Genomic DNA, 13,115 nt, shown 5'->3' with positions numbered 1-13,115 from the left:
AACAGTCGAAAAGGGGAGGTGACATAGACAAGAGACTACGCCAGTTAAAGTCTAGATATATTATTAAACTTAATAGTAAGACTCCTGGGGGCCTCAACATAGGGGAGGATCTCCACAACTTTCTCTAATCAGTAATTTGGGCTAGTGAATTCCAGGCTTGGAGTTCATACTAAGGAAGGTATCTGACTTACATATTTTACATACATATACCATTAGTTACTAGTCCCTTTCCTCTGAGGGCAGGTTGAGAACCTCATGAATTAAGATGTACTGTTACACATTCTATGTTTTTAATTACAAAATAATCGTTTATATATCACACTATGCACTTTTCACTTCTTATGATGTTATCTGATAAGGAGTGTCCTCTTCTTTGCAAGCTTCTTTAAAATTGCGTTACCCACCGTGATCATATACACATATGGACACAACATGTCAACTATACTTATACTCGCATTATATGGTCAAACCTCACTGGTACTAAACGCATTTGTGCACTAAGATAACTTTATATTAAATGTAATTAGCCCTATACCAGATGATTATTTTAGAGTCAACATGTAAACAAGGTCTTCAATATTATTGCATTTTTGCACCGTTCTGGAAAGTCCTATATTTACATAATTACTGTTTACATTTTGCACTATGCACTTTTCCTATATTGCATGGTTAAGTTTGCACAGGTCTTATGTTTACAATTATATTTATATATTCAGCACATCAGCAGTTTACTGTTGTAATGTTGCTCTTGTTAAAACCAAACATCATCATTGTAAGCATCGCAATTTACCTGCATAGCGTTATGTCAACATATCGCATTTGCACAGTGTTAATCGTTTTTATGTATTTTTAATGGGACTAATTTTCAAACATAGCCATTCCTATATATGCTATTGAACGGATTATGAAACCTTGTTTCCAAACATTAATTATGGTTTTATTCCTACCATTTGGCAGATTTTTTACAGATTTTAAATGACATCAACAACCTAACCAAAGCTATGTACATAATGCTTTTTTAACGTTTGTATGATCTATGATCGTTTTACGTTTGTTTAGGTATATCTATGTTGATGTTACTGTGTTATGTTCACTCTGGGCTAGTCTAGATGCACCGTTCCAATATGGCGGGACCATTATCTGTATTCAGTGAAGCATTCAATGGTACAAGTCCTTTACCTATGTTTATTGCTAAACTGCGAGGTTGGCGCGCATTTTTTGCACTGTTGTATATATGCTGGTGGAGTAACCATGGCGAATTGTCAGTGAGCAAGTGCACAGCCGGTGCCCGAAACGTGTTTGACAAGGCTTTGCACCCTGTATGCACGAATAAAAATACATCACAAGTGAAAGTACTTTAAGTCTGGCTGTGGCGTCATTTGGTGTCCCGTTCTTGTCCGCACGGAAAGTGCATCGAGGGACAGGCTGGAGCATATATATATATATATATATATATATATATATATATATATATATATATATATATATATATATATAGTGTTGATACCTACCAATATTTTACAACTCATATGTCTAGCATGCATACCTTTACCATGAAATTTAAGGTATTTAGCAAGGGCGTACAAACCCATTACACATGCATACATATTGTACTCTCCGTTGATACTTCGACTTCTTCCAAACCGCGGACACGAACCATAGAATGTATTTCTTTCAGTGATTTATTAGGATGCCGCCTTGATCACATGGCATTGTTGCAGTAACTTTTTTCTTTTTTAATGTGACATTGTGCTTACTTGTGCATACAGATAACGACCGTCATGACAATAGAAGAAATACTTGAATTGTAGTTTTTAGGTCTCGGCCTGCGAAAGACTGCGCACATGCCCAGTCGAGCTGGTGAGATTTACTGACATAGAGGGATTTTCACTAGCGAGGTTAAGCCCCGTCCCTCTTTTCCATTGGCTGGCATCGCTGTTCATGTAAAACGGTGGCCAGCCATTAGAGAAGAGGTCCTAGTGACGTTCTTCTTTCTCTCTAAGCCCCGTCCTTTTCAGACTGGCCTACTTGACTTCCTGCCGGTGTAAAAGCTATCTTATCTTCTTTATGGGTCCAACAGATGGCCCCATAAAGAAGATAAGAAAGCTTTTACGCCAGCAGGAAGTAAAGAGAGAAATGTGTAAGTCATGGCGTCTGCGACGTAAATACTTGTGTTGAACGCAACCGTCCAGTAGCATTCCTTTCCATCTGGGGAATGCAGCAGCAACGATGATCCTAACACCTAATTTACACAGAGTGGTCCTTTTCACATATATATTTATATATGGAATGCGGTTTAAGTAAATGCACTGCTGTGAGTTCAAAGTAAACACTTCCACCCTACCTATGACCGCGCTTACGCAAATTTTTATATGTGCAGTTTTATGTATCACAAGCTTGTTCCAATGTGCATGAGCACGCCTGTGCTGCTCCTGCTCTGTTTCCACATTACCCATAACGGTGGCTGGCTGTGAACGCGGTCGGCACAAGGACCCCACGGGCTCTTTCTGCCCCTTTGTCTCTTCTGGTCCTCCCCTGGTCCCATGCGCTCCTGTGGGAGGTGGCATGGATACAGGGTGTGCACCTGGACCCCGCGGGTGCTCTCCCCCTCATTGTCTGTGCCGGGCTTGCCTTTCCCCGTGATCTCCTATGGGTAGGGCTGGCAGTACATGGTGCGCGTTTGGACCCTGTGGGCTACCTCCGCCCCTTTGTCTGCACTCCCTCTCTGTCCTCTGCTCACCGGCTGTGGCTGCAGGGCTCACCCGAGCTCTCCTCGCCCATCCCAGGGTCTGCTCATCCCCGCGGCCCAAGCCCGACTCCCCCGCTCCAGCCTGACTTTCCCGACCCGTACTGCCCCCTCGGTCGCAATGGGCCCCTCCGGCCCAGGACGCTGCCTCCTCTTCGCCGCCGTGCTGAGCCTTTGTTTCTGGGAATCCCGGGCCGGAGCTGCGCCGACAGCCACCAGATGCTGGGGGGCAAATGCTTCAGCCTCAGCATGGTGCCGCCCAGCCTCATCTCGGGTAAGTAGGAGGCCGGGGCGGTGGGTGCATGAGTGGGGGAGAGGGCATGGCTATGTCCGTGAAAGGTGCCGGGCACGCAGGGCTTCCAGGGAATCAACCCCTGTAGGGTATGGGCAGATCCAGCTGTGCACATCCAGGCATCTTCAGTGGTGCAGCCACGCACTTCAACTTTGTAATGCAGCAAGGAATACCACTGTGCAGTGCAGCCAGGGAATACAGTGCTTCGAAGCAGTTCTGCACGGACTCCAGTGAGCTCTGGGGACATTGTGTTGTGGGAGAATCGAGTTGTACAACTTAGACAGGGAACCCAAGCAGTCAGTGGCTCTTGATAGACTGAAGGGATCCAGCTGTGCAGTGCAAGCAGGGAATCCAGTGTTGGTGTCCGTGGGATCCAGTGCAATCAGTGGATATGTATACCCTGTTTGGGGAATCCAGATGTGCAACTCAGATGGGAAACCAAGGTAGTAAGGGAGCTTCATAGAATGAAGGGATCCAGCTGTTCAGTATGGAATCCAGTGTTCGTGTCAGTGAGATCCAGTGCAGTCAGGGATATGTACAGCTAGTGAGGGAATCTTGCTGTACAGTGTGAACTGGAGATCTTTATAAAATGAGGGAATCCAGTGTGCGTAGGGGATTGATCTTTGTAGTGCAGTGTGGTGATCTATCCGTGCAGCGCAGACCGGGACTCAATAGCAGTCAGTGGATCTTTAAAGCATAAGAGCACCAGGGGATGGATACAGCTGTGCGGTGCAGTCAGGGAATCCAGTGTGACAGTGGAATCCAGTGCAGTCGGGATATGTATGGTGTAGCGAGGGAATCCAGCTGTTGATGCAGGCAAGGAAAACAGGGCGCGCGGTTGTTTTATCTCTGGAGCGAGACAATCCAGATGTGCAAAGTAATTCATACAGGTTTGCAGCCCAACAAGGGAGCCGAGCCGTGCAGTGCAGTTAGGAGACCCAGTGCTGTTCGATCACCTAGGACTCAGGAATTCAGTTGCTGGCGGTAATAAAGCGAAGGCGCTTTGCAGTGTATCTCGGGAAGCCAGCCTTTCAGTGTAGCAGGAAATCCGACTGTGCAGTGCAGCCAATGGATCCAGATGTGCAGTGCGGCTAGAATACTCAGATATTGCAGGTGGGGGTGCAGCCATGCCTTGAAAACTAAGAGATCCATCCGTGCAGTGCTCTCGCCTGGGAGCCCAGCCTAGCCAATGGATCCAGCAGTGCAGCCGAGAATCCAGGTGTGCACTGTAGGCCCGGGGTTGCAGAGGTGTTATGCAATCAGAGAATCACGCAGGGCAGGGACGCGCAACCAATGGGCGCAGTTTCCAGGAATCCAGGTGTGCAGTGCCGGAAGTGGCTCTTTGCAATGCAGCCAAGCATTCCATCTTTGTGGTGTGGCCTTGGAGAGCAGCCAAGCAGTGCAGCATCCAGAAGGTCCTAGCTGCCTACACAGTGCATTCACTTTTTGCAGTGCTTCTGAGAGGGAGCTCTTCACTGCAAGGAGAATGCACGTGGGTGTACACGGAGTTAGTGGCGATAGCGCCTGCCCTCCACCTCTCGCCTCCCCCTGGACTGTGCACTGGCAGTACTGCCTCCGCACTGGAGCCGGTGCAGGCCTGCTCACCGAGCCGTGTCTGAAGCCTCAATTGCGTTGGTTGCCTGGGTGGTCTCACCCGAAGCCTTGCGTGCTGATTGGATGATAAGTGCGAGTGGTCGTCATCACGTTCCTGAAACCCTTTACAGGTAAGTCCACCCTTTCTGTGGTCAAGATGTGCTAAACGTGGGCGCGACACTTGGCCGGTTTTCTACCGCCACCACCGGTATTCACCTCCAAAGGTGACAATCTGCTTGGCACCCATCACCCTCGCCCCTCCCTGCAACCTCTCTTGCAATACCCCCTTCACCCCTCACAGACAGCGCCTGCCATGTCTCCTGAGCGCCCGCAGATACTACCCAACCGGCCTCTGAAGGATGAAAGACATTGGCATTATGACTACTCCTCCCCCCCATTCCCCCCAGCCGCAACGGTCCCCTCTGGCTACGGCCTCGCCCACCATCCGGCCTGCCACCAGACCCTTCGCTACCTCATCCCCAGCTGTCCAACTTACTGCCCCTTCCCCACCGCAACCCCTGGCGCACCTCCATCCCAACCCCCAATCCGTTTCCTCCATCTTGACCACGAACCTCCCGCGGCCAAAACAGCAGAAATGCGGCCCTCCCAGCGCTCCCCTTAACTTAACAATTTAACTCCTCTTTTCCTCCTCCCCAGGCTGCCTAAACACAGTGTCCCCCCTTGCCCCTTTCCACATGAGCCCTCCGAGAAACCTCCTGGCAGGATATTAACCCTTAAATGATCGGGCATGGTGCACACGAGGGTGGCTGGGAACGCCTTATTTAATAGCGCTGTTGTCTCGGATCCTTGAGCGCTTCTCTATGCATGTAGTGCAGGGACTCCCCTTTATGCCTCACTTGGAAATATGAAACTGCCCAAGCTTTCAAAACCTGAAAGAGACAGCAAAGACAGCAGAGTGGATTGCAAGAAGGTACTGGGAACTGAGTGATTTATATGTAGGAGACCTGTTTATTTCAGTTGAGGAGGCACAGTAAAAGCTCACGGCTGTTCTAGGTCAGTTTTTAACATTTACCAAGATGCACCCCAAAGCTCCCAGAAACGATCACAATGAAAGTCCGCCATTTCACTCATTGAGTCATCCATCAATTCGTTCACACCATCCATCTATCCATCCACTACTCCACTCATCTATCCATACCCCTTGCACTCACCCATCCATCCTTTCACTCATCCTTCTGCTCAGCCACCCAGTCATCCTTCCATTTACTCTTTCACTCATCCATCCATTCATCAGCGCTTTCACTCATCTATCTATCTATCCACTCTCTAATCACTACTACTCTACTACTCACTCTACTGCTCTCTACTATTCACTCTCTACTACTTACTCTCTACTACTCACTCTGTACTACTCACCCTCTACTACTCTCTACTCACTCTACTACTCTAATTCTCTTTACTACTTACTGTCTACTACTCACTCTCTACTACTCTCTACTCACTCTACTACTCTCAACTACACTCTACTCACTATCTACTAGTCTCTACTTTCCACTCTCTACTATCTACTACTCACTCTCTACTACTCACCCTCTACTACTCTAATTCCCTTTACTACTCACTGTCTACTACTCACTCTCTACTACTCTCTACTCACTCTACTACTCTCAACTACGCTCTACTCACTATCTACTACTCTCTACTATCCACTCTCTACTATCTACTACTCACTCTCTACTACTCTCTACTCACTTTGTAGTACTCTAATACTCTCTACTCTACTCACTCTACTACTCACTCTCTACTACTCACTCTCTACTACTCTACCTCTCACTACCTCTACGCATAGATAGATAGATATATATAGATTTCTCACATGATTAGGTTATTGGCTTTATTAAATTAATCCATTGTGTACACAGATTAAAATACTGTTGTGCAAAATTTAAGCAAAGTGCAAATTGTTTATATGCCATGGCATTGGGGGTTGATATCATCTCATTTTCCTGTTTGTGAAGACAGTCTGAAAGTGCTCTAAGTGCTAGTGAGACTAAGTGTTTAGGTGCAGTGCTGGTTTTTTGACAGCGCACGTTTGAGACTTCATTTCTCCATTTATCGTTATCCACTTGTTAATGAAGTCTTTTTTGTATCGACTTGTCATTCCAAAACAATTGTGTATAGGAGGCGCGCAACGCGGCGATCTAAGATGGCCGCACCCTGAGGAGCTCCGCGTCGACGAGCAGTGCTCGTGAAGAAAGGGCAGATTCTGCGGCGGCGTTTCGCAGCCAAAACGGCTGATTTTGCAATTGGAAGCACTCCTCCACCTATGGGCACGCTTTCAAGATAAAGTATGGTGTTTTGAGCAATTTATTTGCTGAACTGTTTCTCCCTCACTAGCGACCGCCATTTTGTTTTCCTTTGTTCTTTTCTTGATGCTGTTTCTGCTTACATCTCATGGCCTTATTTTTGCTACTATTTATGTTGGACTTTTCGCCGCTTTTCTTGACTTGCTACATCAAATTTGAAGCGCTAAACGTACCTCTACTTTGATTCATGCAATTACCTCAGGCACACTTCTGAGACATAGTTTCAATCCCTATCTGAGCTGCCTTTCAGGTTTTCTTGTATTCTCTTCTGATAATGTGGAGACAGTATTTCGTTTTTTCCAGTTGAGCACTCAATTTCATCGAGTTAATACAGACAACTTAATTTGTTCCTTTTGGCTCCTCATTTCAACATCTGCTGCCTTTATTATCAGTGAGAATATGGTCCGACTGTCTACTGTTCTGTATTAGCTCATTCTTCGTCATTATAGCTTGGTGCTGCTGGTGATTGTCTCCTTTTGTGCCTTTATTTTTGTTTTTTGGTATTTTCTGTCACAATGGAACCCTCACATACCTCTAAGGCTCATGGCGCTGCTTCTGGTACACGCAAGGACCCTGCAGCTACTGCTAAACGTCTTAAAAAAGACCCTCCATCAAAATCTCCACTTCCTGTTACGTTGGAGGATATTATGGAGGAACTACGTCTCATTCGTCCATTCATGACAGATACCACCACAACCCTTCAGAGGCTTGATGACAAATGGTCTAGTTTGGATTTGAGACTGTCGGATGTGGAACGAAAAGTCAGTGATGCTCAGGACGTTGTAGCTAGGGTTGCTAGCCTTACCAAGGTGGTTGACCAACTTAAAAAAAACCTCAGAGGATTTGGAAAATCGCAATCGGCGCAACAACCTGCGTATTTATGGTATTCCGAAGGGTTCTGAAGGGTCTGACATCATCCAATTTTTGAAGACTCAAGTCCTTCCTATTACTGGTCTCCCTAAACACTTGGATGTCAATATTCGAAGGGCTCATCGCGTTGGACCAAGGAACTCTTCTTCTACTTCTAAACCCAGAGGTATCATTGCTTATTTCCTTCTTTATTCAGACCTTATGACTATTCTCCATTCTGCCAAACAACACAAGCAGATGCTCTGGTCTGGTCATAAAGTATTCCTCACTCAAGATGTTTCTAAACCAACTGCTGCTCAGCGGAAAGAGTTCCTGGACCCGAGACCTGCACTTCGATCAATGAATGCCCGATTTGGCCTAATCCATCCTTGTTTTTTCAAAGTGACTTATAAGGAAAGGACTTTCAGCTTTGATGATCCTGCGGACCTTCAGAAGTTTATCCACACCCATAAGGATGAACTCATGGAACTCAGCAAACCTTAATTTTTCTGTTTCATGTTTGTAGTTTTGTAATGTTCTGTATTTTGCCTCTAGATGTTACAATGTTCCTTGTTCTTTTCTTCTTGTCTCACAGGTCCCCCTCTCACAGTTGTTGTTGTACATTCTTTTTTTGTGCTGCCCCGATGTTTGTACTGTGCAATCCGTTTTGCTGCCATCCCTTCCCAACTGTTTGGTATGTCCCCTTCACTTGTCCTATTTGGTTACATTGGGTCTTCGGACCTCTTACATTTCTCTTTTTCTGCCATAATTGTTGCTTATGTGACCTAATTTCTGTCTTTGTCTCCTGCTCGAGCGGTCGTCTGGTTCTTCGCTGCTCCCCCTCCCACTCCATTGACTCCTGTTCAAATGTCTTTATGACTAAAGCCACCTGGCTTTTTGTCATCTTCTTTTTTTCACTTTACCACTTGGGAGATTTTGTCTCCCATTCTTCACCTCTTCTCTTTTCTTTCCCTCTTCTTTTTTTCCCTCTTTTCCTCCTCTTTCTTTTCCCTAGATGTTCTCTTTTTTGCCATTCTCTTCTCTTTCTTTCAGGCAATTTTCTTCCTATTCACTTAATCCATGTCCTTTTCCCTTTACAATTCATTCCCGGATCTTTTTATTGTTTTCTCAATTCGCATACTTTCCACTTACCTCTATTCCTTTTTCCATGGTGGTTATGGACCTTATTGTTTCATCAGCTAGGTTTCCTTTCCAATTGCTATTTTTCTTCTCCCCTTACTTTCTACTCTGGTTTAATTCTACTATTCTACATTTCTTCTCTCCTACCTGTTCGCCTATTTTTTTGTGATCTCTTGGAATGTTAAGGGACTCCGCAACCCTGTTAAGAAGCAGCGGGTCCTATCTCACTTAGCAAGATTAAAATGCCAAGTTGCTTTATTGCAAGAAACTCACCTTACGCTTAAGGATTTGCCTTCATTGCACAAACAATGGGTGGGTGAGATCTTTTGTGCGCCATCTGTGAACAATAAAAATGGGGTTATTATTTTGTTTCACAAATCGTTATCTATCCAGTTAAAAAATGAGTTGTTTGATACTAATGGTAGATGGTTGTTTTTGGATACAGTGGTTAATAATACGAAGTTATCATTTTGTAACGTTTATGGTCCTACTGGTGTTGACTTAACTTTTTGGAATGATTTTTCTATGCTTCTTTCTTCACATGCAACTGCTGATTTAATTGTTGGTGGTGATTGTAACCAACTCATGGATCCTTTTTTGGATCGTAAATCTCAAACTAGATATATTCCCAATAAGATGCAAAAATCCTTTTACAAAGCTATATCTTCCAGAGGCCTAATTGATTCCTGGAGGATCTCCCATCCTGACACATTAGAATTTTCCTTTTTCTCCCCTGTACACGCATCCCACTCTCGTATAGATTATATTTTTCTCACCCAACACACTTTCCAATTTATGACTAATTCTGAAATTGGCTCTATCCTTATCTCAGATCATGCCACAGTTATCCTTGACATTGACTACCCCTCACCTACTCTCAGTTCTCGACGTTGGCACTTTAATAATTCACTTCTCCTTGATTCCCAATTTAATGAGCAATTTACTCTTTTTATGGAGGAATTTTTTCAAAATCACCTCAATTCTACTTCTTAATTCCATTTCATTTAGGATGCTTTCAAAGCTGCCGCTAGGGGTTTTGTTATTGATTTTGTCTCTCGCAAGAAGAAAAAAGCCCTATCTCAATCATCCCTTATTCTTAAGCAAATAAAGCAGTTAGAACATCTTTTTTTTACCTCTAACTCTTCAGATGCACTTTCTTCACTTATAAAAGCTAAAATGCAATTCAATAAACATTCATGGGATGCTGCATGCAACAATCTTCTCAAATTCAATGCATAAATGTATGGTGGGCGTAATAAAGCCGGTAAATCTCTTGTGAATTATCTCAAAACTAAGAAACAAAAATCCAAAATATCTGTTATTACCGATACGGGAATCGTCTTTCCACTGATGATAAGATGCTCGACTGCTTCGTTCAATATTATTCCTCCTTATATACCTCTGAATCTTCACCTTCCTCTGCTCAAATTGATTAATTTTTTCAAACCATTCCAAAATCTCCGGATGCTCAGGTAGATCTTTCTTCTCTTCATGCTCCCATCTCTGAAAAAGAGATCCTCCATGCTATTACTCTTTTACCTAAAGATAAATATCCAGGCCCGATGGCTTTACTGTTCGCTTCTACCTTCACTTTAAGAATATCTTATTACCACACCTATTTTCTTTGATCACTAATTTTCTTTCTATGGGGGAATCTAAGGGGTCTTTTACACAAGCAATGTTATGTTTACTCCCTAAGAAAGATAAAGATCCATCTCTTTGTAAAAAATTATCGGCCCATCTCATTAATCAACACTGATTGCAAAAAATACGCAAAAATGTTAGCTATCCGATTAAACACTGTTATTCCTGACCTCGTCAATATTTATCAATCTGGTTTTGTTAAAGGCAGATCCATCACAGATAATTCAAGGACACTTCTCAATATTATTCATCTTGCGTCAAAACTGAGTTCTCCACTTGCTGCTATTACCCTTGATGCTGAGAAGGCATTTGACAGAGTTGGTTGGGATTATATGTTGGTGCTCTCAGGTGGCATGGTTTCAGTCCCCATATTATTAAACTTATTAATTTGTTATACTCGTCTCCCTCTACCTCTATTTGGGTTAATGGTGTTCAGTCTTCTTACTTTCCCTTACATAAAGGCCCTAGACAAGGTTGTTCCCTATCTCCCCTTCTCTTTATTCTAGCATAAGAACCTTTTCTAGAACAAATTCGACGCTCTACATCCTACACTGGTTTTTTATATAAGAACAATGATATCAAATTCACTGCTTATGCAGATGATATTCTACTTTATATCTCCAACTAAGACACCTCTTTACCTGCTCTTTTCTCTTTATTAAATGATTATTCCGCAGTTTCCGGTTAGAAGTTGAATTTAGATAAATCTGAAGTTTTGCCCCTCAATAAATTTTGTCTCCCTCATATGTTCCACGGTTCTGGTTTTGAATTGAACCCTAAGCATATCAAATGTTTGGGTATCCTTTATACTAATACCATCAAGGAGACTATCAAAATTAATCACAAAGATATTCTTGCAAAGCTTTCTTCACTTATAGACCGTTGGTCTCCATTATTTTTATCTTGGTGGGGCCGATTGGCAACCATTAAGATGATGCTTCTCCCTATTTTTAACTTTTACCTCTCAATGCTTCCCATTTCTCTCCCCATTTACTTTTTTACATTCATCAATCGCATTCTCACTAAGGGCCAGATGTAGGTATCCAAATACCGGTCGGAAACGGCAGAAAATACCGATTTTCGGCCGTTTTCGACCGGTATTTGGATATTGAGATGTAGGGGCATGTTGAATTACAGAATCTGTAATTTACCGAATTTGTAATTTTTCCGATTCGGAAAAATACTGATTTGTTACAATTACCGATTCTGTAATTCAACATGTAGGTAGCACTGCAATTACAGTGCTACAAGGGTTTAAGAATTCGTTATTTACCACCAACTAGAAGTTGGTGGTAAATAATGAAAACCAATCAAAAAGCATTTTTTTTGCTTTAAAAAACGTGCCATGTTGCAGAAATACATGCCCTAAGGGCATGTATGTCAGCAACATGTGCACCCATGCACAAGTGAGGGGTGCAACAGGGTGTCAAAGTGACACCCTGTCCCCCTTGCAAATTCGGTAATTTTACCGAATCGGTATTTACCGATTCGGTAATTGCCATTGATTCCTATGGGCCTCAAGGCCCATAGGAATTAATGGCAATTACCGAATCGGTAAATACTGATTCGGTAATTACCGAATCATTCCGATTCGGTAATTTCAAAAGTGAAATTACCTACATCCCATTTACCAACTCTTAAATACCGAATCGGTATGATTCGGTATTTAAGAGTAGGTAAATCGAGATTACCTACATCTGGCCCTAAGTTCCTATGGAACAATCGCAAATCTAGGATTTCTCTTTCTCGCCTTCAACGACCTAAGAATCTGGGTGGAGTCAACTTCCCCAATCTTGTTCGTTTCCATTCTGCCTTCACTTTAAAACAAATATGGCCTTTCTTAACAGATTTGTCTCCTCTCCTTGTTACGGCTTGGAGTACAATAGAATTTGCTCAACTTTTACCTTTCTCTTTTCTCACAGCCACCCGTTTGTCTCAACCTCCCAAGAGATACCTTACACCTATTTTTAAGCATTCCAAAGCACTTGCCCTGTCAATATTTCGCTCTTTCTTTTCACAAGCAAGACTTCACTCTCTTACTCCGATATGGTATCATCAATTCCTAAAGATTAATAATAAAGCACTATTTTGGAAAGAATGGATTGATAAAGGCATTATCCTTTATGATCAACTTCTCACTGATGATTCTTTGATGGACTTCTCCACAGTTCGTACATCCTACAATTTGTCTAATGCATACTCCTCTCAAACTTGCCCTAACCACCTTCATATCTCAACATAGCTGGGAAACATCCTTTACAACGCAACTTTTACAACGCACTACCATTACGACGCAACTTTTACAACCCAAGTCATTACAACGAATTGCGCTGGAGGGCGCTCTAGGATAGGGAATAGTTAAATTACTATCCAACACCTTCCGTACTATCCACGGGGAATGGAGTTGGAATAGTAAATTAAACTATTCACTATCCAGCGCCTCCCAACGCAAGTCGTTGTAACGACTTGCGTTGTAAAAGTTGCGTCGTAATGGCATGCGTTGTAAAAGCATGCGTTGAAACGT

The sequence above is a fragment of the Lissotriton vulgaris genome, chromosome 3_1 (genome assembly GCF_964263255.1).
Source record: "Lissotriton vulgaris chromosome 3_1, aLisVul1.2, whole genome shotgun sequence".
Lineage (NCBI taxonomy): Eukaryota > Metazoa > Chordata > Amphibia > Caudata > Salamandridae > Lissotriton > Lissotriton vulgaris.
Note: the sequence above shows the minus strand (reverse complement) of the source record.